This window comes from Papio anubis, chromosome 12 (genome assembly GCF_008728515.1).
Source record: "Papio anubis isolate 15944 chromosome 12, Panubis1.0, whole genome shotgun sequence".
Lineage (NCBI taxonomy): Eukaryota > Metazoa > Chordata > Mammalia > Primates > Cercopithecidae > Papio > Papio anubis.
In genome coordinates this window covers 39,505,206-39,533,134 of record NC_044987.1, presented here as the reverse complement: position 1 = coordinate 39,533,134, position 27,929 = coordinate 39,505,206, and the positions used below count along the sequence as shown (strand labels likewise).

The 27,929-nt window shown below is 45.1% G+C and overlaps 1 long non-coding RNA gene and 1 pseudogene across 1 annotated transcript; both read left to right on the top strand.

Moving 5' to 3' along the window:
- Positions 1-2,487: 2,487 nt before the first annotated feature.
- Positions 2,488-4,830, top strand: LOC101011033 (annotated as a pseudogene).
- A 10,418-nt stretch (positions 4,831-15,248) lies between these two features.
- On the top strand, positions 15,249-16,169 carry LOC108582166. Its single transcript, XR_001895363.3, has 2 exons — positions 15,249-15,795; positions 15,893-16,169. It is a non-coding gene; the product is annotated as an uncharacterized LOC108582166 (long non-coding RNA).
- Positions 16,170-27,929: the final 11,760 nt, after the last annotated feature.

Here is a 27,929-nt window from a genome sequence, read left to right as displayed (position 1 = left end):
GGCATTTACCCAGAATGGGGCAGAAGGAGGTATGAGATGGGAATGTACTACAGATGGAAGTCTCAGGAAAAATTTGCTGAGACAGAGTCTAGGGTACAAGATGTTTAGTAGGGATTAACCCCTGTGAAAGGAACAGGGTGAAGCCCAATCAGACAGAGGAAGAAACTGAACTGCAGTACAATCCTGCAGAAGCTGTGGCCAACCAGGCAGGGGCTCTGGAGAGAAGACTGCCTGCAAGAGGGTCACGAGTCAGGCTGAAACTGTGAGCCTCCCTGTCCCAACTGACAGTCACTGGATGTGGAGCTGACAGCCACATGTTGCCTCCTGATGCTTTCCTCACAACTGGACGGCAAGTCCTTCCTCGATGGGGGATCTGGGTCATCCAGTGTCGTGTCTTCCTCAGAGGGATGCTTCCTAGAATAGGGAGCATCTAAACCAAGATTTGAGGGACAAACCACCAGGTAATAAGGTGGGATGGGTGGGGAGTGGGAAGTGCCAGAGGCGATAGCCTGTGTGACAACTTGGAGGAGCCAGACAGGTTGCATGGAAGGGACTGAAACAGAGCTCAGGCAAGTGGTGGGGTGCAGCATGCAGAGATGATACGGGAAAGGTAGGAAGAGGAAGAACCTTGCAGGGTCTTATGGGCCATATTAATGAGTTTGGACTAGATTTGATAGTAGCTTGTAAGATGCACTTAGGGATGAGTTTTAGAACATCCTCTGTGGGCTCTATGAAGGAGGATAGGTTGGGAGGTGAGAAGGATGGGGCTTGGAGGGAAGGCAGGAGGCCTTGTTGGAACAGTGTGGGTCTCCGAGGACTGCCCCAGTGGCAGATGCCTCCTGAGAACAGTGCCTCCCTCCACACTGAGGGAGGACTGGCCTGTGACTCCCTTTGACCATGAGGAAGAGGAAGAGGCAGAGGCCCCCTAAGCATTTGGAAGGCGTGGCAAACTTTCCCTCTTGCAGTCTAGGAAGAAATCCGGCTACTCCACAATTAACTCACAGCGAATCTCACTTCATCGGTATCCTCATCAGTTTCCCCTTCCTGCATTGTTCTGAAGCAAATTCCAGACATGATGTCATTTAACCCATGAATATTTCAAGATATATCCCTAACAGATAAGGACATACTTTTAAAAAAAATAGCCACAATTGTACAATTGTATGTACTGTCACTTAAGGAAACTGCACTGTTTCTTGGTGTAAATAAACGGTCAGTGTTTAAGATTCCAATAGTGTCAGAAGTGTAATAAATGTTTATTTTTTACATTTGGTTTGAATCTGGATTCAAACAGGGTTCGCTCACTGTAATTAGTTGGTATATCTTTTAAATATCTTTTAATCTATAGATTCCCCTTCTATCTTCTACCATTCTCTTCCCTTCCCACAACCCCTGAAATTTATTTTTTGAAGAGACTGGGTCATTTGTTCTATGCCATTTCCTTAAAGTCTGGATTTTGCTGATTGCATCCCCAAGGTATGTGTTTAACGTGTTCTCTGTATTTTCTCTGAATCATCAGTTGGATGAGGAAAGTTTTAAATCAGATGAGATGGAGTTTTCCACAGGACTAGGCTGGACTGGACTTTGAATGCCTCAAATTCACAGCTACACCATGGGATCTGCCTAGCACGCTGTTAACAGATGGGAAAGTTGGATTTCATGGTGTACCAGTGAAGCCAGAGATGGGGATAATTAAAGCTAAAATATGTTTATATTTTGTACAACTGTTCAAGCAGCTCATAAAAATAACTGAATACTATAACATTGTGGTATTGATTTCCAGCTCAATTCCAGTTGATTTCTTGGACAGTCTGTATGGATTTTTCCTCTGAGTTCTGAGTCCTAATGCCCACACTGGCATGCCCTGGGCAGCTGTTTCTCTGTAACAGAGACCATGTTATTAAATGGTGAAGTTTTGCATCCATTATTAATCAAAATTCATTTTAGGTAGCAAATATTATCTTGTTGCTCAGGAGGTTTGCTTCTCTCTGATACCCTTTGTATAAAGCTCCTATTGTGCTCATGGCAAGATCGTGGCTCTCCCTCAACCCGCACTCTAGTTTTGTGATAACTTTGTTCTGCTGGCTTTTGGTCATGACCAGATGTGAACTTAACATGAATGAAGGCCGGGCGCGGTGGCTCACGCCTGTAATTCTAGCACTTTGGGAGGCCAAGGTGGGCGGATTGCCTGAGCTCAGGAGTTCAAGACCAGCCTGGGCAATACAGTGAAACCCCGTCTCTACTAAAATACAAAAAATTAGCCAGGCATGGTGGCGGGTGCCTGTGGTCCCAGCTACTCAGGAGGCTGAGGCAGGAGAATGGCATGGACCTGGGAGGCAGAGCTTGCAGTGAGCTGAGATCATGCCACTGCACTCCAACCTGGGCGACAGAGCGAGACTCTGTCTCAAATAATAATAATACTAATAACAATAATAATAATAATAATAAAATAAAATAAATGAATCCCTTTATCATGAATGGAGCTTGCAGGACTAGAAGTTGTTCTGGGTGAGTGAGTAGTGAATAAATATGAAGGCCCAGGACATTACTATATATTACTGTAGACTTTATAAATAATGTACACTAAATTTATAGAAAAAGTCTTCTTTCTTCAATAAATTAACCTTAGCTTGCTATAATTTTACTTTATAAACTTGTCAATTTTTAAAACTTTGACTTTTTTGTAGTAACACTTAGAATACAAACACATTGTATAGTTGTACAAATTTTATTTATATACTTATTCTATAGTTTTTTTCTACTTTAAAATGCTTTATTTTTATTTTTTACTTTTTAAACTGTTCTGTTAAAACCTAAGACACAAACACCCACAGTATCCTAGGCCTACACAGGTCAATATAATCATCTTCCACCTCCACATCATGTCCCATTGGAAGGTCTTCGGGGCAGTAACATGCATGGAGCTGTCATCTCCTATGCTAACAATGCTGTCTTCTGGAATACCCCTTGAAGGACCTGCCTGAGGCTGTTTTACAGTTTCCTCTTTTTTTTTCTTTTTGATAAGTAGAAGGAGTACACTCTAAAATAACAATGAAAAGTGTAGTATAGTAAATATATAAACCAGTAACATAGTCATTTATTATCATTATCAAGTGTCATGTGCTGTATCTAATTGCATGTGCTATACTTTTTAATATGACTGGCCATGAAGTAGATGTCTTTACAACAGCATCATCACAAACATGTGAGTAATAGGTTGTGCTGTGCCCTTAAGAAAGTTACAATGTCAGCAGGCATTTTGGCAATAGGGAATTTTACCACTCTGTCATAATCTTATGGGACCACCTTCATATATGTAGTTAGTCCTTGAACAAAATGTCATCATGCAGGGCATGACTGTATTGATGTACTTCAGCCATAGAAAACAAGTAGCCTGAGCCTGTGTTAAGGCTTCTGGTTTGCTGTTTACTTATTCAACTGATGTCTGTTGCCTGCAGTAGTAAGAGACCCCCAGCAATCAAACTACTGTTTAGTGAGTCAGTCAAAAGATTTGATCTTGTGTTTCTCTTTCTTTGTATCTCTCAAATACAATTTTGCTACACTAAATCCCTTTAAAAATAGAGAACTAGCCACCCCCTTCTGCACAGTCATGCCTAGCCAGCACCTGGGCCTGGAACTGGGCAGCAGGCCCTCAGCTTTGCCCACTGCCTCCCCACCATGGACCGCCGCAAAGTGAGCGAGCTTCGGGCCTTGTGAAAATGTGTAAGTAGGATCCGAGCATTCTGCACACTGAGGAAATGTGCTTCCTGAAGGAGTGGGTGGAGAGCATGGGGGGTCAAGTACCACCTGCTACTCAGAAAGCTAAATCAGAAGAAAAATACCAAGGAAGAAAAACTTGATCGTAAGAAGGTAGAGGAAGACTTAAAGGCAGATGAAACATCAAGTAAGGAAAGTGATCTAGAAATTGATAATGAAGGTGTGATTGAACCAGATACTGATGCCCCTCAAGAAATGGGAGATGAAAATGCAGAGATAACACAGGAGATAATGGATCAGGCAAATGATAAGAAAGAAAGTGGCTGCTATTGAAGCCCTAAATGATGGTGAACTGCAGAAAGCCATTGACTTATTCACAGATGCCATCAAGCTGAATCTTTGCTTGGCCATCTTGTATGCCAATAGGGCCAGTGTCTTTGTCAAATGCTGCCATCCCAGACTGTGTGACAGAGCCATTGAAATAAATCCTGATTCAGCTCAGCCTTGCAAATGGCGAGGGAAAGCACATAGACTTCTAGGCCACTGGGAAGAAGCAGCCCATGATCTTGCCCTTGTCTGTAAATTGGATTATGATGAAGATGCTAGTGCAATGCTGAAAGTTCAACCTAGGGCACAGAAAATTGCAGAACATCGGAGAAAGTATGAGCGAAAACGTGAAGAGCGAGAGATCAAAGAAAGAATAGAACGAGTTAAGAAGGCTGGAGAAGAACATGAGAGAGCCCAGAGGGAGAAAGAAGCCAGACGACAGTCAGGAGCTCAGTATGGATCTTTCCCAGGTGTCTTTCCTGGGGGAATGCCTGGTAATTTTCCTGGAGGAATGCCTGGAATGGGAGGGGACATGCCTGGAATGGCCAGAATGCCTGGACTCAATAAAATTCTTAGTGATACAGAGGTTCTTGCAGCCTTGTAGGATCCAGGAGTTATGGTGGACTTCCAGGATGTGGCTCAGAACCCAGCAAATATGTCACAATGCCAGAGCAACCCAAAGGTTATGAATCTTATCAATAAATTGTCAGCCAAATTTGGAGGTCAAGCATAAAGCCCTTCTGATAAATAAAGCCCTTGATGAAGGAAAAGCAACATAGATCACCTTATGGATGTCACAATAATACAAACCAGTGTACCTCTGACCTTTTCATCAAGAGAGCTGGGGTGCTTTGAAGATAATCCCTACCCCTCTCCCCCAAATGCAGCTGAAGCATTTTACAGTGGTTTGCAATTAGGGTGTTCATTCAGATAATGCTATCCTACTAGGAATTACACTTTAAACACTTTCTAAACCTTAAAAATATTTAAAACAAATTTAAAGGGTCTGTTAATTTTTATATTTTTCTTTACTAATCATTTTGGATTTTTTTTCTTTGAACTATTGGGCAGGGGAAATACTTATGTATGGAAGATTATTGCTCTAATTTGAGTGAAAAATGTTTATTAGTGCGAGGCAAAAATAACTCATTTGAGGATAAAGTTTGTGTTGGATATGTGGTTCCTGAAGCATTTTGACATGTCTTTTTAAATGCTTTATCTTTTTCTTTAAAGATTTATTTCAATAAAACTAATTGGGACCACCAGTATTTCAGTAGGACCTGGGAAGGGACTGGAAGTACTTGGCAGGGCAGTAGCAATCTTGCTGTGTTTTATATAACATGCATCATTGAGCAGGTTGTCCTTAAATCTTACACTGTGGTGAAGGGATGATTTTTCTGTAACGCTGCAGTAGAGTTGGAGTACTTAGTTCTGTTCTTGTCCAGTATATCTAATAAATGTTTCATATTATCTCCACATAGGGGAAGTAAGGGAGTACTTTTCTTTTTATACTCCTATGCTTAAAATTCTCTTTCCTAGTCAAAAAATGCCCAACTCTGTGTTTACTTTCTGCTTGTTACATTTTTCTCCCTTACTTTTCTTGGGCTAAAGACAGGCTTTTTCCACCAGCATCATCACTGCTATCATCATTAATAGCATAATTATACAAGCATATTGAATGCTGATTTTAATATGTAATACATATTGTAATTGTAGGGTAGTACATACAACAACTGTAGTTTCTTACTTGGCCATGAGAATGCCAGAGTGTTAGACTTCCACTCTGGCAAAATCTTGTCATATCAAAAGACATTGGAAAGAGGGATTCCCTTTGGTGTTTGGTCTTCTACTTAGAAAATACCTATTGCAGTTAGAATTTATCTTGTAATATTCATCTTTGTATTTTGAAGATAAGGTTTGAATTAAATTGATATACACAGAGGGGAACCAATTTTTTTTAATCCAGTGTGAATTATAAATGAGATAATCCACAGTTATTCATTGTGGAGTTGTTGAGACTATGAAAGATTCATCGTCTTTGCATTCAGTTCTTCCTTAAATAGTGTAACCATACCCCCACCCCTGCTTGCTTGCTTTCCCTCCCCTCCAATGATAAAGAAAATGATAAGTTTAAAAAAATAGTTATGGCTACTGAATATTAGGACTAGAGAGTAATTCCAGGCTCTTTTTGCTTCAAACTTCTCCTAGCGTAACTCACATATAACAATAGTATTATGCTTTTATATTATAGATCTTCCCAGTTTTCAAACTACATTTGAAATCCCCATGGCATGAAAACAAAACGATTAAACTAAAAAAATGTGAATGATTAAACTAAAAAATTATTCACATTTTATTGAAAGGACACAATTTTTTAGCTCCAGTTGCTGCATTTAAAGAGAATATTTGATGCCTAGCAAAGAAAAAGGCTCCTGAGAAATGGGGCAGCGCCCAGAAGTCTGGACTTCTTCCACTGTGGCTGCAGCCAACACTTGTGGTGAGGTTATTTGTAAGCATTTTGTAGAAGGCATTTTTCAATAACACTATTCATTCATTAGTAAATACGCATGAAGCACCTCTTTTTTTTTTTTTTTTTTTTGAGACGGAGTCTCGCTCTGTCCCCCAGGCTGGAGTGCAGTGGCCAGATCTCGGCTCACTGCAAGCTCCGCCTCCCGGGTCCACGCCATTCTCCTGCCTCAGCCTCCGGAGTAGCTGGGACCACAGGCGCCCGCCACCACGCCCGGCTAGTTTTTTTGTATCTTTTAGTAGAGACGAGGTTTCATCGTGTTAGCCAGGATGGTCTCGATCTCCTGACCTCGTGATCCGCCCGTCTCGGCCTCCCAAAGTGCTGGGATTACAGGCTTGAGCCACCGCGCCCGGCGAAGCACCTCTTTTAATCCAGGCATTCGTTGAGCAAAACACTAAAGACATCTCCAACATTCTCTTTTAATGCATGATGTTCTCTGTGCAATTGCAAACAAACTGAACTAGCCAGAGCAATTCAAGTTTTTGCAGTTGAAAGCATCATCATGGCTAAGACAAGAAGTCTTTGAGCAATCAAGAGACTGAAACTTAGCCAGGCGTGGTGGCGGGCACCTGTAGTCCCAGCTACTCAGGAGGCAGAGGCAGGAGATTGGCGTAAACCCAGGAGGCGGAGCTTGCAGTGAGCTGAGATCCGGCCACTGCACTCCAGCCTGGGCGACAGAGCGAGACTCCATCTCAAAAAAAAAAAAAAAAAGAGACTGAAACTATCTGTAGTAGCAGATCTACCATGGCTCAAAGAAGTCCTCTGTGCTGTAGACTGCTATGTACCAAAATGGGATCTGGCCCGGAAAGGGTGACCCAGAAATGGGATATTGAGAGGCAAGAGTTCCAACCTGGACATGCACAACCCTAGCCACTTGCATAACCGATTACAGGGGAGCCTTATTTCTAAGACTTGGTACTAGGTATGCTTGTGCACTGTGTGTAGACGGTTGTATGTTTCAATAATGATAGCTAATGTTGAATCAGCTAAGCACTATGGAAATACTATCATATTTAACATTCACAAAAACCCTATGAAGTATTTACTATTATTCCTATTTTAGAGAACAGGAAACTGACTTAAGTAGTTAAATAACTGGCCCAAGGAGATGCAATTGCAGAGCTGCCACTCAGGTCAGACCTCAGTGCCTCCCAGGCTTATGCTCTGCACCACCATGCAGATTTCCAACCCAGACTTAACAAACCAACCAAAATTGATTTCTTAATATGTGTTTTTTTTTCTGCCCAATTAATCCTTTTGTATTTCTCATAATATCCTGAATTAAAAGAGCCTTTTAGAAATTATTCAGGAAAATTTGCTGACAGGATGGACCAACAACTATAAAAATCAACAAACAGCTAGAGTTGCATTCCAGGGCCAAGATGGACAGCAGACAATGTAAACACTGCCCCTTTCAGAACAATTCTGAACAAATGTGTTTCATCACTTTCACCTATATTTAGTCCTCCCAAGACTTTATGAGGTTGATGTTACTATCGCCAATGTGACAGCCAAGTAGGCCGAGGCTCAGAAAATAAATTCCACTGCTGGTAAACGGTGGCACTGGGTTGATAACCTCTAGAGCGGCTCCCTTTGCACACAGTGAATAACAGATGCCTGTCATTGACATGTGTTACATGTGGAGACAAAGTCCCCAAACACATAAATGTGCAGCAAGCCAGGTGGGCTTTCTATTTGTTTCCTTTAAAACTTGGGAATGAATATTGGGGAGTGTCTCCTGAATCTGAGCATGAATGAAGCTTTGGAAGAGATAGGTTTGTGGCTAAATTGGGGCACAGCTGGGTTAGTGCTCACTGAGACTTGGATATTTGTGCTGGGGTTGGTTATATAATCTTGGTAAATGCTGTGCTGTACCGGGTGTGGGTATTGGAGCCTATGAATTATAGGTGTCTTATTTTTCACAATTCAAAAATATACGTCTTGGGGTGGCTAACCCTTCACCTGGGGGCTTTTCCTGCAGTGTGTTTGTCCATGGCTCTGTGCAGAGTCTGGAGTCTTGTCCTGATGCCTCACTTGACAGATTTACTTATTCAGTCAACCAATTTGTCACCACCTATTGGCTGAACACCTACTTGAGGCAGTACAAATAGACACCGGACTCCATCTGCCTAAGCTAGAGTCCTGGCTTGGCTATTTCCTGTGCAAATTGGGTAAGTTTCTTAAACTCTCTGTGCCTCAGTCTCCACATTTGTAAAATGGAGATAATAATAGATTCTACCTTGTGAACTGGTTTGAAGACTAAATGAGTTATTGGGGAAGTGTCAGAATTAAAAGAGCACTTTTAGACATTATTCAGAGCACTATGTGTGTTGTGGGCACTGCTTCAGTGCTTGCTATCTCTACTGCTGTGTAACAGGCTCTGTGTAACACAGGGAAGTACAACACCATGTACCTGCCTCCAGGGAGCTGAGCTGTGGAGCTAACACAATGTAAATACTATCATACAAGCGTCAAAGCAATATACATCCTAAGATAGGAAAAACAGAGTATTGTAGGGGGGATACTGAATTCGATGGGTTCTTTTTGTATGTGTGTGTATGAGAGACAAGATCTTGCTCTGTCACCCAGGCTGAAGTGTGGTGGCTCAATCATAGCTGTAAGCAGGAATACAGGCATGTGCCAACATACCTGGCTTTTTTTGTTTTTTTCTAGAGACAAGGTCTTACTTTGTTGCCCAGGCTGGTCTCAAACTCCTGAACTCAAGTGATCCTCCCACCTCGGCCTCCCAAACTGCTGGGATTACAGGCATGAGCCACCACACCAGGCCAGCTGTTTCTCTATAATCTTTTTTCATAACTGTTCTGCTATTCTCTTGCAGTTTCCATGATGCCATTTTCTGAAGCACAGCGTTGCAGATGTTTAGAAAAAGCCAGTGATCTCCCAGTCCAAGTCCCTTAATTTATAGCTAAGGTAGTTGAGGCCCAGAGAGGTAGAGTGAATTGTCCAAGGTCATAGAGCTTCTGATGGTAGAACTGACTCAGACTACTGCCCCTTTCCACCATTCTAAACAGCTTTTTACCGTGCAGAATTTCTAATGCGCAGAGACTCAGAGTTCACCTTAATAGCCAACTTCAACTGGGATTTGATGTTAAAAAGAGACAGACACTTAAAATCTGTGGAACCTCCACAGTCCTCATTTTGATTCAGAGGTTTACCCAGCACCCTAGGGGAAGCCATTTTCAAGACTTCTAAGGACAGAATGGACCCTGGAAGGGAAGAAGCCATCGTGTATAGGAACCCCAGCCTAGAAGGCATGTAGAACAACCTAATGGTTACAAAGGCCTGGGGTAAAGGAAAGAACAACGAAAGAACAAACTCTTTTCTCCTACTATATTCTCACTCACAGCACTCAATGCTTCACTTTTGACCTACCAGAAGTATGGGTTTTTCCCCCCATACATCAATTTTCTGCCCAACACTAGCTGAGTGTCCTACAATTTAATTTAATTCTGACATTACCTAGAGTTAGCATCAGATCCCACAGCTTAAGGGCTCAGTCCCCCAAGACTGAATTGCCCCCCCCCCCACTTCACATGCCGATCATACGTCCAGACGTCCAGTACTTGTGACCAAGCAGTTGTAAATTGGAGGTTCCCACAACCGCCTCCCCAGGTTCAATCATTTGCTAAAATGGCTCACAGAACTCAGGAAAGTGCTTGACCTACATCTACTGGTTCATTATAAAGGATATTGCAAAGGACACAGATGAAGAGCCAGATGGAAGAGATGCATAGGGCAAGGTATAGGAGAAGGGGCGTGGAGTTTTCAAGTCCTCTTGGGGCACAGCGTCCTCCATGGGTTCAGCAACCCAGATGCTCTCCAAACTCCATAGCTGAGGAATTTTTATGGAGGCTTCATCACATAGACAAGATCTATTATTAACTTAATCTCCAGCTCCTCTCACCTCCCCAGAGGATGAGGGATAGGGGCTGAAATTGCCAGGCTTCTGATCGTGACTTGGTCTTTCAGGTGACCAGCCTCTCATCCAGAAACCCACCAAGAGTTGCCTCATTAGAACTAAAGATGCTCCTAGCCAGGCGTAGTGGCTCATGCCTGTAATTTCCGTGCTTTGGGAGGCCAAGGGAGGATCCTTTGAGCCCAGGAATTCGAGACCAGCCTGGACAACATTGCAAGACCCCATCTCTACAAAAGGAAAATAACTAAAGATGATCCTATCACCCAGGAAATTCTAAGGGATAGAAGCTCTGTGTCAGGAGCCAGGGTCAAAGCCCAAATATGAGGAAAAAAAGGTATACCTGACACCTCTATCTCTCAGGAAATTACAAGCACTTTGGGAGCTCCATGTCAGGAACTGGGGTTAGAGCCCAAATATTTATTTCTTATTATATCACAATGTCACAACTGGGCACCCATGAGTTTTAATTGCTCAATTAGTTATTAGTACCCACTATGGCCCAAGTACTTTGCTAGGCATTGGGAATACCAAAGTAACTGAGGTAGTCATAGCTCTGTTGCAGAGAGGTGGTTCTCAACATGGAGCAGTTTGGGCTCCCGAGGGCCATTTGGCAATGTCTGGAGACATTTTTGATTGTCATGACTTGGGATGAGGTTGCTAAAGGGATGTTGCTGAACATCCTATAATGCATAGGAGAGCCCCCATGATAAAGGACTATCTGGCCCCAAATGTCAACAGTGTTGAGGTTGAGAAACCCTATTATTGAGCATAAGGTCTATGACAATTAAACACATAGTTAAAATGAAGTATGAACAGTGTTATGGTGGAGGAAGTTCAAGATACTGTCTGAATCTATAATAAGGGAACTCAGCCTAGGAATTAGGGCAGGTCTCTGAGTAGAGGATGTTTGAACTGAATCCTCAAGGATGAGTGGGTGTTAGTGACACAAGGAAATCAGGGCTAGAGATCGAGGCAACAGGAACATACAAACACTTGAAGGACAAACAGAACTCTTTCGAGGAATCAAGAAATGTTTAGTATGTCTGGAGCAGAAGTGGTGGGGGGGTCACAAAAGATAAGACATAGAAGTTTTTGTAAGATGTTTAGTTAATATGCAAAGGTTTCTACCAGGCACATGCCCTGTTCTCATGCTGGTGAGTCTTCTGAACCAACAAATATCACTGTCCTTGAGGAGGTGCTAGCCTAGACAAGTGAAGGATCTTGGCTTTAAGGGCAATGGGAAGCCATGGAAAGGCTTTTATCTAGGAGATGACAGAGTAACATCAACATTTTGGAAAGCATGTAGAGGATGCATTTGAGGGTAGCAACAGCAAAGGCAGGAGGACCAGTTGGAGGTTGTTACCACAATCCAGGTAACAGATGAATATGACTGAATTAGGAGACACACATGGATGTGAAGGAAAGACAGCTTCCAGAGACATGTGGTGTACACATGTGCATGTGCATAAGTAGTTATTACATTAAAATTCAAGAATATAACTATTCATTTCCAGACTTTATGGCCACTCCACATTTAGAAAGTGGATCATTGACAAGATTTGTTAATGAGCACTGACAACACTGACGTCCCTTCTTCGTTCTATTTTCCTGCCCCAATTGTTTGCATGGGCTGGGAAAGCTACTTGAGACCTCTGACCATGGCTGAGGTTCTAAAAGACCTGAAGTTCATGTTCCCCTTTCCCATCCCCTTCACCCCTGCCCTGGATATTCCATGGAAAAGAGGAGAAGGCTGTGTGTTCCTGAACACTGCTTCCCCTGAAGACTGGGCTCTTCCTCTCCTCCAGGCATCTCTTCTTCCATGATCCAGCACAGGCGTACTCATTTCAAGGGGCCTGTCCTGCTGTCAGGTGCCAGGCACATAGAAGTTTGGAGCATATGATCATTCACTGGCAGGTTATTGTCTTCTGATCCCTTATTTCAACAATGATGACTGATGTCATTATGGAAATCAGTCCTGGTGTGAGTTTCCTATTGCTGCTGCATCAAATGACCACAAACTTAGTAGCTTAAAATACCATGCATTTATTACCTTGCAGTTCTGGAGGTCAGAAGTATAAAATCAAGGTGTCAGTAGGGCTGCCTTCCTTTTGGAGGCTCTAGGAGAGAACCCATTGCATTGACTTTTTCAACTTCTCGAGGCTGACTATGGCCTCTGCCTCCACCATCACATCTGTTTTCCTCAGCTTCCATTGGCACATCACCTTCTCTGGCTCTGATCCTCCCGCCTCCCTCTTATAATGATTCTTGTGATTATGTTGCGCCATGGGGGTAACCTAGCATTAGCTCCCCATCTCAGGGTTCTCAATTACATCTGCGAAATTCCCTTTGCCATATAAAGTAACATTCATAGATTCCAGGGATTAGGACATAGACATCATTATTTAGCCTATCACAGGTCCCACACAGCTTGCTATATTGTTGTCCATTGTGGTGAGCACCACCCCCAACCCTTGCAGGTGGGTGAGCCCTATTGGTTGTTCTGGAAAGGCCAATCCCACCTCTCCACTGTCACTCCCTGCATGGGCTCTCAGGAATGGATCTTTTGGTTCCCACTAGCCTGACCAACAGTTTTCAAAAGGATGCTCTGAGTCAGGGGACTAAATGAGGGGCTTCTCAGCTCAGATCCACATTTGCCCCCAAGATTCTATACCTGTGTGTTGAGTTGGGGTATAGACTCCCCCTTCCACTCATCTATTCCAGATTATAGAAGAGGCTGGGATATAGTTTGTCTTCATGTGTTTTTTTAAAAAAGCATCTGACTTAGTATGATCAGTTATCTTTTTTTTAAAAAAGGTGCCACTGTTGCCATGGTGACCAGAGGCTGCAAAAGAGATTTCACCTCTTTCCCATTTCCCACCCCTCGGTGCATTTTCTTTGCAAATTACATTGCATTCATTTATGGATATCTCTTTCTGCTTTCTATGAGTGGATATGTGTATGGCCAGCAAATCTAGCTCCCAGGAGTGACAGGGCACAGGTGACAGGGCACAGGGTGGCACATCTTGACCTGCCTCCACCAGGCAAATAGAGAAGGAATCAGCTGATGTGCTCTCCATGAATAAATAATACGCATCTTGCAGCCCTGTCTCTGCATGCGGTGGGTGTTAATGCCTGCACAGAGGAGGGACAGAGGGAGAAAGCAAGGGAGGACAGAACTGATGCAGAGCCCAGAGAGAAATAGGAGCCACAGAATCCGCTTGTCAGACTGTCTCTTCTGCACTCCTCCTTTCAAGAAGACACACCAAGTTCCCATGATCACATACTCCTTTCCCCCAACCACGCATGGCCCGGGGCCCACTGAAGGCCCAGAAGACTGGATGCGAGCCAGTGAGGTGGAACACAAGATCTAGAAGGGAATGATCTGAGTTTGTGTACCAGCTGTGTGACCTCAAGCAGAGCAATCTTCCAATCACAGCTGCCCCATCTGTCAACGGGGAGCAAGACCTCCACCCCACCTGCTTGGTGAGACTGTGGTGAGGGTCCAGTCAGATCCTCAGTGTGAAGGTGCTTTCTGAACTCTGTGGGGCAGTACACAAGCTGTGGCTGCTGCTACTGGAGACAGTGGCAATGCTAAGAAGAGTCACCTGTGTATGTTGACTTGTTGAGTTCTCTCCATGTGCCAGGCACTGCTGCTTTACATGCATTGTCTCATTTAACCTATTTGAAGCAGGTGCAATTGGAGCCATCCCCCACCCCCCTGCTGCCTTTTATTAGCTGAAGCAAGCATGGCCAACGTCGTGGGGTTAGTAAATGGCAGAGCCAGAAGCCATGCTCCAAACTTGGCCTGCAGAGACCCCCGAAATGTGGAGGGCAAACAAACCTAAGGCATTGCCCAAAGAATATTTCCACACAGACCAAAAGAGAAGCTGAAAATACTGACTCTGGTAAGACTGAACTTAGGGGAGGGATACCCTCTAGTTACAGCAGATATGGGGGTTAATACAGCAAAAGGCCATGCAATGCAGGAATTCAGGGCTCTGGACTCAGCCTATTGACCAGAGCTGGAGAGCAGCCTAGCGGGAAAAGGGTCACCACATATCAGAGGGTGTTGCTGGACTGAGGGCTGGGCCGTGGTGGACAGCAGGTGCTCAAGCCTAGGGCAAGGATGCAAGGTCTGGATCCTGCTTAGCCCTGGAAATGGTGCGTATTCCACTGCCAGCTGCCCTCTGACTGAAAAAGTTGTTGGAGGTAGAGGCATGCTGCAAACTTTGCATGTATCTGTATTTTCTTCTGGACCTCTAGAATTGGCTGAGGACGAACACTCCCAGAGACTAGGCTGAACCACTGTTAGAAGAACTGACATGTGTGCCTTGGGCCGGGTTGCCTGGAAGCAGAGCCCAGTGCAGGGATTTGGGCCCATGTCATTTCATGAGGGAGTCATCTCAGGTGAAACCCATAAAGGAGAGAGGCTAGGGAGAGAGACTAGGGTGGGGAATGGGAAAGGGCTGGGCAAAGAGGTGATGTCAGGTGAAATCTGTCCTCAGCCTGATGCAAAGGTCGGCTCTGGAGCATCAGCTGCACCGCAGAATTATCCTTCCCCAACCCTAGGGCAAGAGGGCTGCCTTTGGTTTCCCACTTCAGTCAACTGTTGGCTGACAGCCTCAAGTGGGGGGACTTCCTGAGCCTGGGCTTCTGCTGGACAGGGCAAAAGTTTTGTAGAATGCGGCAGCTGCAAGCTGTTAGCAGCCAGCACGCCGCTGCAGGAGGGTGGGTGAATGGGATCTGGGGCAGACACGACAGTGTGCATGACAGAGATGGTGAAGAGAGTTGATGTAATTATGCCTGACAGGCTACACTAACCTAAAGTTTCTTAACATCCTCGAATCATGCACAGCCTGTTGCATCTTAAACACATTCAGTCACCTGTCACACACCCCCTCTAAAGGCCACACCCTCTCACATGCATGTGGGCTTTAGCACCTGCCTTTAACCCATTTCCCATTTGCCTTGAGAATACTCTTGCGTCTAATCTTAATGTGACATTGTATACATTTCTGCTACATTAGGATTAGAGACAAGTTCTGTTTAGAAATAACTCCAAGAACAGTTTTTATATTTCATTTTCACATTGAAAAATTAGTCAGATTTGCTTCAGCCTCAAAGAGTGTGTTTATGTAAAATTAAATGAGCACTGACAGCGAACTGCACTTTTTTTTCTAAACAGGAAATGGGTTAAATAAGACCGTTTGGAGCCTATGAACATCCCGGGCGGCCCTGTGCAGGCAGAACAGAGGGCGACTGCAGCTATGCAACTTTGTCCCTTGGGGTATTATTATTCTCTTTCTTCATTCCCCCTCCTTTCTTTTCCTTGCACTTTTCACTACTCATTTTGTTACCTTGCTTTATCTCGCCATGGTGCCTAGCTGCCTTCAAGCTGAGACATGAGTCTTCTTCTGCCTTTGGACTTGGACTACAACCCACATCAACTCTCCTGATTCTCCAGCCTTCACTCTCAGACCAGAACTATACCATTGGCCCTCCTGGCTCTCCAGCTTGCCAACTGCAGATCTTGGACTTCTCAACTCCCTACCATATTACTCTGTTTTATCATCTCCAGAAATTACCTGCTTTGTTTACTTGGTTATTGTCTCTCTCCTCTATCAAAGACAAAAAAACAAACAAGTAAAGAAATCAACTTCATTTAAGATATTGCAATAGGGAGAATACCTCAGAACCGAAGGTCAGAGCACTGCTGTAGCAGTCCGTTTTCACACTGCTATAAAGAAGTACCAGGGATTGGGTAATTTATAAAGGAAAGAGGTTTAGTTGACTCACAGTTCCATATGGCTGGGGTGGCCTCAGGAAACTTAGGATCATGGAGGAAGGTGAGAGGGAGGCAGTCACCTTCTTCAGAAGGCAGCGAGCGTGAAGGAGGAACTTTGAAACGCTTATAACACCATCAGATCTCGTGAGAACTCAGTCACTATCACGAGAACAGCATGGGGAAACCACACTCATGATCCAATCACCTCCCCGCCCCGGTACATGGGGATTACAATTCCAGATGAGATTTGGGTGGGGACACAGAGCCAAACCGTATCAATTGCAGAAGGTGGCTTTGCCTTCGATTTTACAGGGAGGAGTAGGTGGGCTACAGGTGGGGTGGTTTACAGATGAGATGATTTTGCCATCGAGGGAGCCTCTGTGAGCTGAACAGGAAATGCTTATCTCTATGCCTAATTAGTTTCAGAGAGACAAACTCCTAGTCTCAATCATTCACGAGACAAAAAACAGGGAGTTGGAGGATCTGTGTCTGGCCTTTCAGTAGATTTCATCTCACTGAGAGTCTTTTTTTTTTTTTTTTTTTTTGAGATGGAGTCTCACTCTGTGTCCCAGGCGGGAGTAGTGCAGTGGCGCGATCTCGGCTCACTGCAAGCTCCGCCTCCTGGGTTCACGCCATTCTCCTGCCTCAGCCTCCCGAGTAGCTGGGACTACAGGCGCCCGCCACCATGCCTGGCTAATTTTTTGTATTTTTTAGTAGAGATGGGGTTTCACCGTGTTAGCCAGGAGGTCTCGATCTCCTGACCTCATGATCTGCCCGCCCCAGCCTCCCAGAGTGCTGGGATTACAGGCGTGAGTCACCGCGCCTGGCCTCACTGAGAGTCTTAAGGGAGTCATGAGAAAGAGTGTGCAGCAAGTCTTAGCTAAATGTGGGGAAGGTAGGGGGAATTTCTTAACCATTGCTGTTTTCAGGGCTCCGGTTAAGTTAAATTGAAGACTGCTGTGTGCCAGCACTTAGTGAATGATTACAGAGGACAATTGAATGACACAAATGTACAGGATGTCAGCATGACAGGTGGCTAATACAATGTGAGGAGACCAGATGAGATAGAGTCAATATTAAAATGATTCCTGGAGGAGGTGAGCCCTACACAAGGCTGAAGAAGGTGGGTGTGTGCAGGGGTGGGTTTGAGTCCTTCCAAATAACTGAAGCCCTGCTGAGCTTGGTGGAGAGCACGCTTTCGTGTTCAGTGTTTAGCAGCAAAGGGGGTGTCAGGCACCACATACAGAACTGGGCTTGCACATCCCTCAAATGGACACACAGAGAGACCCTCAGGGGAAGCAGGACGTCATGACTGTGCAGTCACCTAGAACTGTGTTCTAAATCCAGCCCCAGCACTTCATGGCTGTGCGTTAGTTCTCACATTGCGTCTGGCCCAGCCCTGAGTCTCAGTTTTCTCAGTTCTGAAATGGAAATAAAGTTATCTTTCTTGTAGGGCTCATGCATATACTATATAATATAAAATATATGAAGTACTCAGCCCAGGGCCTAATACAACAGAAGATCAGAAAATGAGAGCGTTCTCCCCAACACACACACACACACACACACACACACACACACACACATCCCTCCTCCTGCTTTTCCCATAGGCAGGGCCACTGCCACACGCAGACTCTCCATCATCTTCTTCCTCACCCCCAACTCAAGATCCAGAGGCCAGAGGAGGGCACTGCCCCTGCAGGAGGAAGTGGGACGTCAGTGTGGGAACGGCCCCAGGGTGGAAAGGATTTCCTGAGTCTGGAGATGAGAAACTGGTGACAGAGGAGATCTGGGCCAGCTTCCTGACCCCCTAACCCCACTCCCCATGGGAGCTCCAGTTTCTCCACTCCGGCTATTTCTGGGAACCGTGCCTCCAAATACTTCTCTCTGCTTTCAAAGCCTCTGAATTAAAGTGTGCTAAACTACTGTGAACTAAGAACCCAGCTGGCTCCTTGTTTAAAGGTCATCTTAAAACTTTTAAAAGCAAAGAGATTTGACTTTCCTCTGAACACTGCGTCACTACTAATAATAACGCTCCTGGACAATTGTCTTGATGCCGTGCTTTTAAAAATGGCTTCACTGCCGGGCGCGGTGGCTCAAGCCTGTAATCCCAGCACTTTGGGAGGCCGAGACGGGCGGATCACGAGGTCAGGAGATCAAGACCATCCTGGCTAATACCGTGAAACCCCGTCTCTACTAAAAATACAAAAAACTAGCCGGGCGAGGTGGCGGGCGCCTGTAGTCCCAGCTACTTGGGAGGCTGAGGCAGGAGAATGGCGTAAACCCGGGAGGTGGAGCTTGCAGTGAGCTGAGATCCGGCCACTGCACTCCAGCCTGGGCTACCGAGCAAGACTCCGTCTCAAAAAAAAAAAAGAATAAAAAAAAAAAAAAAAAATGGCTTCACTGACCTCATCTCATGTGATCCTCACATAGCTCCACAAAGTAGCTGGGGCCTGTGTCACCAGCCACCATTTACATATGAAGAAACCAAAGCTCAGAAAGTTTGTGTCTTGCAGCGGTGCTCAGTGGCAGAAATGAAATCATTCCAGGGCTCATTCCCTCTGCACAGGACAGGACCCAGGCCCACACAGCCATGTGGCAGTGACAGCCAAACACCTTTCTGGGCAGCTGCACTGCAAAGGCAGCCCAAACCTTGGAGGCAGACAGTGCAGGGAGATTCAGGTCTGAGTATGATCTGTGTGACCCTAGACAAGACGCTGTGTAGGGCTCAGTGTTCTCTTTATAAAATGGGAACGATGAGGCCGGGTGCAGTGGCTCACGCCTGTAATCCCAGCACTTTGGGAGGCCGAGGCGGGAGGATCACGAGGTCAGAAGATCGAGACCACCCTGGCTAACGCGGTGAAACCCCGTCTCTACTAAGAATACAAAAAATTAGCCGGGTGTGCTGGCGGGCACCAGTAGTCCCAGCTACTCGGGAGGCTGTGGCAGGAGAATGGCGTGAACCCAGGAGGCGGAGCTTGCAGTGAGCCGAGATTGCGCCTCTGCACTCCAGTCTGGGTGACAGAGCGAGACTCCGTCCCCCCTCCCAAAAAAAAAAAAAAAATTGGGAACGATGGATGCCCCATGCCTATCTCTAAAAATCAAACAAGATGATGCCAATGTGAGTGCTTTCAGAATGTGGCACACCAGCTCTATCATGGGATGAGGATGGTTTGGGTTGTTGTTGAAGCCCTTATGAGTAACAGCTGCTTTGCTGGCTAGTTGGAGGACTGAATACATGCAGAGAGCCTGGTACAGAATCTGGCACACAGCAGGTACCCAGTAAGTGGCAGTTACTTTCATTATGTGCTGCAACATGGTAACTGCCCATTTGGCCTCTAGTTTTATGTCCCCTAGGGCCAACTGGAGATCCTGATTATCAGCTGGAGACAGCCTGGTGTGGCCCTCACAGCCTACATTGACGGAAATATTGACAATTTAGCAGCCAGTTGAGCAGTGATCCACACCCCTGATCCTCCAGAGAGACCAGCTGACCTGAGACCACATCTGCTGGGCTAAGGGGAATTTTCTTAGCCTTGAAATCCATAGAGTGAAAGAATAATGTCCTCCAGTTACTCTGGATTTGTGGAAAATCTCTACCCTTGGTGGTGCTTCATCCTCCTCCCAGCTTGCAGGTCTTACGGTGGCTCCTTAGCCTCTGTGATTTGGTTCACAGAGACAAGGGAAGTATCTATCTGAATAAATCTATCCCTCTGACATGACTGGCTTTACTATTTTGGGAGGCTTTGAAACTCTGGGCTTACATGAGGCTCTGGAATTTTCCCTATTCGTGCCCCAATTAGCAGGAACAATCAAGAGTTCTTTCTCTTTGCTCTTCCTCGTAGCCATGCTGGAGGCATTCATAGTCACACCCTGGCGGAGGGTGATTTGGGTGGGTAGGAATGGACTTGTTCTGTTGACATTGGCAAGAAAGAACTAGAGTGCATCCATCATTCTATGGGTACCCCTCTACGTTGAGCTGTGTTCTGGTAATACATTAGTAAAAATAGAGTCCCTGGCCCTATTCAGAGTTTATTGTGGAAGGCCAATAACTAGGCAAGCAAGTATAATACAGTAGGATAGGTGCTCTAGAAACAGTAAAGTGCTGTTTTACTCAACTTTGGGGTGTGTGTCAGGAAAGGCCTGGGTGAAGAGTGCGAATAAAAGGAGCAGAAATAGAATCCAATGGTATATTCAGGAGACAAGCAGAGCTCAGAAAGCCACACAGGAAACTGAAGAGTAGCAGGAAAACCAGGGGGCGATAAGATGTATAAGCAAGGAAGGAGCGAAAATCAAAGGGCAAAATGGCTCACAGGAAACTACAAACTGAGAAGTGCCTCCTAGATGTGGCCATCAGATCAATGGAGGTACCTGAGTGCACTTTCACTAAGGCAGTGAGGGGAAACCCACATCTCAGGGGTTAAAGATAGAGTAGAATTTACGTATCAGGAGCTCTTTCAAGAACTCTGTCTGGAAATGGGGCAAAATATTGCATCTGGGTGAATCAGGTACATGGGTGTATATTATACTCTTCTATTTTGGTTTGAAAACTTTTATAATATGAATTTTATTGTATTGGCTGAAGGAAAGGATGGCAGTAGAGCAGTGGCTAAGTTGAATATAAGTTTGGGCAGAGGGTTGTTTGTTTTAACGAAAGAGATTCAAACATGTTTAAATCCTGGTAAAAAGATGTGGCTAGAGAGGGAAAGGAATGAGGATGATTGACGTAGGAGGGGATGGAGTCACAAAGATGGGGGGAGGATTTGTCTTAATGAGGAGAAGAGACTCTTGAGAATGGGGGACAACCTGTTCTCAAATGGGAATGTAAATACAGGTAAGTTTTTAAAGGTTGGGAACCAGAAATTTGTGGAGCTCACCCTTGATTATCTTTGTTTTATCTGTCAAGTAGAGGCAAGGTTGCCAGTAGAAATGATGACCAGCGGAAATTTCTAGAACAGTTATTGAAGGGAACCAGAAAGGCAAAAGACGTTCTTCCAAAGCACTTGCAACCCTGCACTAAGCCCTGAGTGATGCATAGCCCAGGAGAAGGGGCCCTTTGTCATTTGCACCAGTGTTTTGGGGTGATAGCTGTGACCCTGGCACCAGGCTGCTGACCAGGGACCTCTAAAAGGGTTGGCAGAGAGCACTGAGGCCCTTCTAAATGTGAAAAACTTGTGCCCACTTGTGATGACCTCAGTCTGCACATGGCTGTGACAGTCTCTTGCCATGTTTAGAAGTCTAAGAAGGAAGAAAGCAGATAGGTTAAAATCATCCATAGTTGAAGATTTGCCAGGTCAGTGAAAATCATGTCAATGGCATAAAGGAGTTGGAAGTATTAAGACAAAAGCTGGCCGGGCCCAGTGGTTCATGCCTGCAATCCCAGCACTTTGGGAGGCTGAGGTGGGTGGATCACCTGAGGTCAGGAGTTCGAAACCACCCTCGTCAACATGGTGAAACCCTGTCTCTACTGAAGAAAAAAAAAAGAAAATCAGCCGGGTATGGTGGCAGGTGCCTGTACTCCCAGCTACTCGGGAGACTGAGGCAGGAAAATCACTTGAACTCAGGAGGTGGAGGTTGCAGTGAGCTGAGATTGCACCACTGTACTCCAGCCTGGGTGCAGACTCTGTCTCAAAAAAAAAAGGACGAAAGTTAGCAATAGAGTTGAGTGAGGTGGCTGTGCTTGTTATCCCAGCTACTCAGGAGGCTGAAGCAGGAGAAGTGCTTGAGCCCAGGAGTTTTAGACTAGCCTGGGTAATATAGTGAGATCCCATCTCTAAAAAGAAATGTTAGTGATGGGCCACAGGATCAACACTGCATACTGGGGAATGGAAAGACAAACAGGCTGATAGATGGGGAGGTGGGAGAATGAAGGAGTTGTGGAAGGTGAGATTTTGGTGAGGTCAAAGAAAAGGCGAGGATGTGCAAGCAAGTGAAAGTTCAGGAAGGATGCAAGATTAGGATGAGAGATTATAATTATTTAACAGGTAGGAGTTGTGATGCTTCTTTCATAGAAGAGTTCCAGGTAATGACAAGGCCTAGGTGTGGCCATGGAGTAAAGGGCCTAAAGTGGGCTAAAGAGGTGAACAGTGATGAGATTGTTAGTGTTGTGAGCTGGGCATTGGATGGCCTGTCTACAGTGACATCAAGCTTCCCTGGTGATGGTGGGAAAGGAGTCATGGGGAAGACCTGGGATTATATGCAAAGTCGTGTGCATGTGTGTGTGTGTATGTGTGTGTGTGTGTGTGTGTGTATAGACCATATAAAGGTTGAAGATGTTTTTTGACCTTTCTATGGAAAAAGTATTAGTCACACAGGTGGGAGAGCTGGAAGTCAAATCCAGGTATGTGTGATCCCTAAAATTGAGCTGTTATTTCAGAAAACTGCAAAGTAGAAAATACTTGTGTTTGGAGTACTCTGCTGTTCTTTTAAAACATTATTAGTTTTGAGTATAGTCCTATAACTATGACCTTTATTGAAGGCTTAGGACATATCTCTTCGGGGGCCAAAATTCAATGCAATGCAGGAGGCTAAGGCAGAAATTCAAGCACAGGGTGGGATGAGCTTGATGTGAGCAGCCAGAGAGCAGCCAGCAAGCCTACCAAAGACGAAGACAGCCTCTGAGAAAACCTTCAGCCAGGCTCCTAGAACTTATCATCTTCCGCCGTAGCTTGCTATTCATCAGTCTCTGCAGTAATAATTGATGCTTGCTATTCATCAGGCTCTGTTGGCACCCAAGAAAGGATTCACCAGGCAAGCCCCCAAGGTCCCTTCCAATTCTGAGATTCTGTAAGACTTCTGAGATTGATAAATGTTTTGAACAGATAATGAATTCGGGGGATAGGGAACTGAGAGAAAGCTGGCAAACCATTGTCTAAAAAGATGAAAACCCGTATGTTTGCCGTCTAGCTTAGGTAAGACTCCTGAATAAAGAAGCCCACTTCTGAGAGGGATGCTGAGAACAGGTGGGCCTTTCAGCAGCCAGTGAAGGCACCAGGTGGGGTTTCTTGCCTGGCCAGCATGGCCAGCTCCAGTGCTCCTTGGCTGTACAGGTGGTGGTATGGCACAGCTAGCTGGTTTTCCACTGTGTCTTCTGGGGCCAGCAGCAGCAGCACCATTACCTGAGGACTTGTTAGAAATGCACATTCCCAGGGCCACCCAAGACCAACTGAATCAAATACTGTCGGTGCGGAGCCCAGAAAGTGTTGGGGTAGCAAGCCTTGCAGGTGATTCTAGTGGCTGGTACAGGCTGGGGAACACTGGCACACTTACTAACAGCTTAGTTTTAGGATCACATGTACCTGGATTTGATTTCCAGTTCTCTCACCTGTGTGACTCTGGGCATGTTACGGCCCAGAATCAGTCTAAGCTCTGGTTTTTTTTTTATTTTTTCATAAGTAAAATAGCAATAGCTACTTCATAGGCTTTTCAGAGAATTAAAAGAGGTAAAAGAACTTTTCACAGTGCCTGGCATGTAATAAGCAGTCAACAAGCAATTCTAATAGTAACAAACTATTATTGCCACAACAATGACTATTAGGCCATGAGAAGTCATCAGTTTCTTCTACACTGTGTCCTTAGAATGACTGCCTTTAAATCTGTGGCTCCACTATTCACAATAGTGAAGACATGGAATCAACTTGTGTCCATCAACAATGGATTGGATAAAGAAAATGTGGTACATATATACCATGGAATACTATGCAGCCATAAAAACAATGAAACCAACTGGATAAAAAAATGTGGTACATATACACCATGGAATACTATGCAGCCATAAAAAGGAATGAGATCATGTCCTTTGCAGGGACATGGGTGGAGCATGAAACCATTATCCTCAGCAAAATAATAGAGGGACAGAAAATCAAACAACAAATGTTCTCACTTATAAGTGGGAGCTGGACAATGAGAACACACAAACAAAGGGAGGGGAACAACACACACTGGGGCCTGTCAGGGGATGGAGAGTGGGGAGGAGGAGCATTAGGAAAAATAGCTTATTACCTAGGTGATGGCACACGTTTACCTCTGTAACAAACCTGCACATCCTGCACATCCTGGAACTTAAAATAAAATAAAATTTAATAAAAAGAATGGAATCATGTCCCTTGCAGCAGCATGGATGCAGCCGGAGGCCATAATCCTAAGCAAATTAACTCAGGAACAGAAACCCAAATACCACACGTTTTTACTTATAAGTGGGAGCTAAACAAGGCATACTCATAGACATAAAGAAGGCAACAATAGACACTGGGGACTACTAGCGTGGGGAGGGAGGTGGGGCAAGGGCTGAAAAACTAACTGTTGGGTACTATGCTCACTTTCCGAGTGATGGGATCAAACCATCCCAAACCTCAGCATCATGCAGTATACTCAGGTAACAAACCTGCACATGTACCCCCAGAATCTAAACTAAAAGTTGAAATTATTTTAAAAATTAAAAAAGAATGGCAACAAATAAAAAAAACTTTTAAGCATCTGTGGCTCCAGCTACCAGGTTCCAGGCTTTTCTATGACACTGGGGCTGTTTCAAACAAGGCTTCCTGGCTGATACTCGACCTGCCAATTCAATTCTGCCTAAAATTCAACTTGACTTTGTCCGTAGGTGGAAAGCAGTTGGCTTGAACTATCTCGATGAATTATTAAGTTGGTGCAAAAGTAATTGCCATTACTTTCAATGGCAAAAGCCACAATTACATTTGCACCAACCTCATAGTTGTGAAGGGGCCGCTTCTCCTGGGTCCTACACAGAGTTACAAGCCAGTGTTGTGAGTCGAGAATCGGTAGCCAGCACCAAGCAAAACAGCAAGGCCAGACTGTGACTAGGCAACCAAACTGCTATTGCTCAGAGTGGCTTTTGCTTCCTGCTACCAGATTTATTATCATCTGTTTTTAATAACACATTTTCTTTGAGTGATTCAAAGCGCTTGAAAAATCTGTTTTGTTTGTAACAGATATCCACAAATAACTTCAGTGCACATTTTTTTCTTGTTTGATCATCATCTTGACCACTTCGTTAAACAGACTAAACAAGACATATTTTCTCCATTTCATAGATGAGGAAACTGAGTCCTTGGGAGGTTCAGTGGCTTGTGTAATCTAAAGTTGCACAGCTAGCAGGTGGTAGAACCAGATCTAGAACCCACTTTTCCTGACTTCTGGTCTAATTCGCCTTCAAGTATTGCACGTGTCTTCCTAAAACAGAAATGAAAGCTCCCCCATACCAGGTGAACTGAGCTCTAGAAAGTCCTCATTTTTTTGGTCTGAAATTCCCTTTTCTCCAATGGAAATCACTTCTTGCTGCTATTTGACCTAATTTCCTCTGGTTCGGGTCTCAGTGGGGAAGAGGAAGCCCTTTGGGACAAGAAAACAAGAAATTCCTTCCCAGCACGTCAGATCTGGGTCACCATCTGCTCCCCTCACCCCATGACCTTTGACTCCCTGGAGAGCTTAGGAAGGGTCAGGCCAGCCACAGGAGATGAGGCAAAAAACGAGAAACTTCTTCTGGAGGTCTGTTTGCTTTGCAAGGAGCCCCTGGGACAAAGGGGCCCTATGATCTTATTTTGCATGAATTCAACATCTCATGGATGAGTTGTTTTTTTTTTGTTTGTTTGTTTGTTTTACTGGATCTGTATAATCCTCTTCTCTGTAACAGCCTTTCTAGACTGACTTGAATCCCTGCAGTGATGTGGGGCCTGGTGGGGTGAAAGGATTGAGGAGCAGAGCTCAGCCTGTGCTGACAGACAGACACTGTCTATTCCTTGGAACAGACATTGGCATCGAGGAACATGCCAAGCCCACATTCAAGGTTATCAGCCTCCCTAGAGCCCACCGGAAAGGCAGGAACTGAAGGTTGCTGATTTTGTGTGCAACCTCTTCTATCTCCCACTTCTCTCAAACATACACAATCAGCTTCTTGGCTCAAAAAGCCAGAGAGAGCCTGGCTCTAGGCTGTTCTACAGCAAGATATCTGAGGATGGCTTGCAGGCCTGAAGGCCTTCCAGGGTTCTGGCTGGCGCATGACCATCCTGGTTAGCAGGCCGTGGGTGAGTCTCGGCTCAGAGCCTGCAGTGCCGTTGCCATAGCAACTACTACTTCCAGCTGCTAAGAAAACCCAGGCTTAGGTCTACACAGGCCAGGAGGAAGGTGGTTTCAGAGCTGAGTCCTGGGTCTTACCCTCTCAATTTCACTCCCGTCTTTGTCCTTGATTGCCCTAATCCTACCAGGCTAAGGGGTAACATGTGGGTTAGGAGACTTGTTCTCTATCATCCAAATGTGACAATTACTGAGAATTTATTAGGAACATTTTAGTAAATGTTAAAAATGCCAACTTTATAAAAATTAAACCCAATTGTAGTCATTTATTCATTTTTAAAGGCATAGCAAAGTTCTTTTTTTTTTTTTTTTTTTTGAGACAGAGTCTCCCTCTGTCGCCCAGGCTGGAGTGCAGTGGCCATATCTCCACTCACTGCAAGCTCCGCCTCCTGGGTTTACGCCATTCTCCTGCCTCAGCCTCCTGAGTAGCTGTGACTACAGGCGCCCGCCACCTCGCCTGGCTAGTTTTTTGTATTTTTTAGTAGAGACGGGGTTTCACCGGGTTAGCCAGGATGGTCTCGATCTCCTGACCTCGTGATCCGCCCATCTCTGGCCTCCCAAAGTGCTGGGATTACAGGCTTGAGCCACCACGCCCGGCCAGCAAAGTTCTTAATATATATCCAGACGAAAGAGAATATGTTTCCTGTCTAGCGGTCAGACACGCATCCTTCCTGCAGAAGGAAACGCTCTCACAGGATGTGAAAGGATAAAAGGCAACAGCTCACTTGATCAAATTAATTGAATGCAGTTGATTTCCGCCTCAATCCCCTTCCTTCCTTCTAAGAGTCCTGGCAGTGAGAGTCAGGTTAAATTACCCATGAGATAAAACAACTGGGCAGAAAACTCCAAGGCCTACAGCAAACTTGTAGCTACTGAGATTTGATATTCTGAGGCTGGGGCAGTGAACTCGGGGCTGGTTTAGTCACGTTTTTCCTTACGCAGGAAGTTGTATTACCAACTGGCTGCTGCCCCGTCCTGGGCTCTGTGACTCTGGCTGCTCCCTGGAAGGAGGAAGAGAAAATCAGGAACCTGCTGTGCATGTGCCCGCCCCCCCGCCTCCCGCAGCAGGGCCAGGCCCTGTTCTGCCCCAGTTGTAAAGGATGACATCGAGCTGAGCTGCCACTCTGAGCCCCGGTAACCAGACCACTATGGTTTGGATGTTTGTCCCTATAAACCTCATGTTGAAATTTGATCCCAATGTTGGAGGAAAGGCTTAATGAGAGATGTCTGGATCATGGAGGCAGATCTGTCATCAATAGATGAATGCTTTCCCTGAGCAGGAGTGAGTGAGTTCTTGATCTCCTAGTTCTGAAGAGAGCTGGCTCTTCAAAAGAGCCTGGCACCTTCCTCCTCCCCTAACTCTCTTCCTTGCCATGTGATTTCTGCATTCGCAGACTCCCTTCTGCCTGTCACCTTTCCCTAGAAGGGGAAGCAGCCTGAGGCCCTCACAAGATGGCCAACCTTCCAGACGGCAGAATTGTGGGCTAAATAAACCTGATTTCTATATAAATTATCCAGCCTCAGGTATTCTTTTATAGCAACAC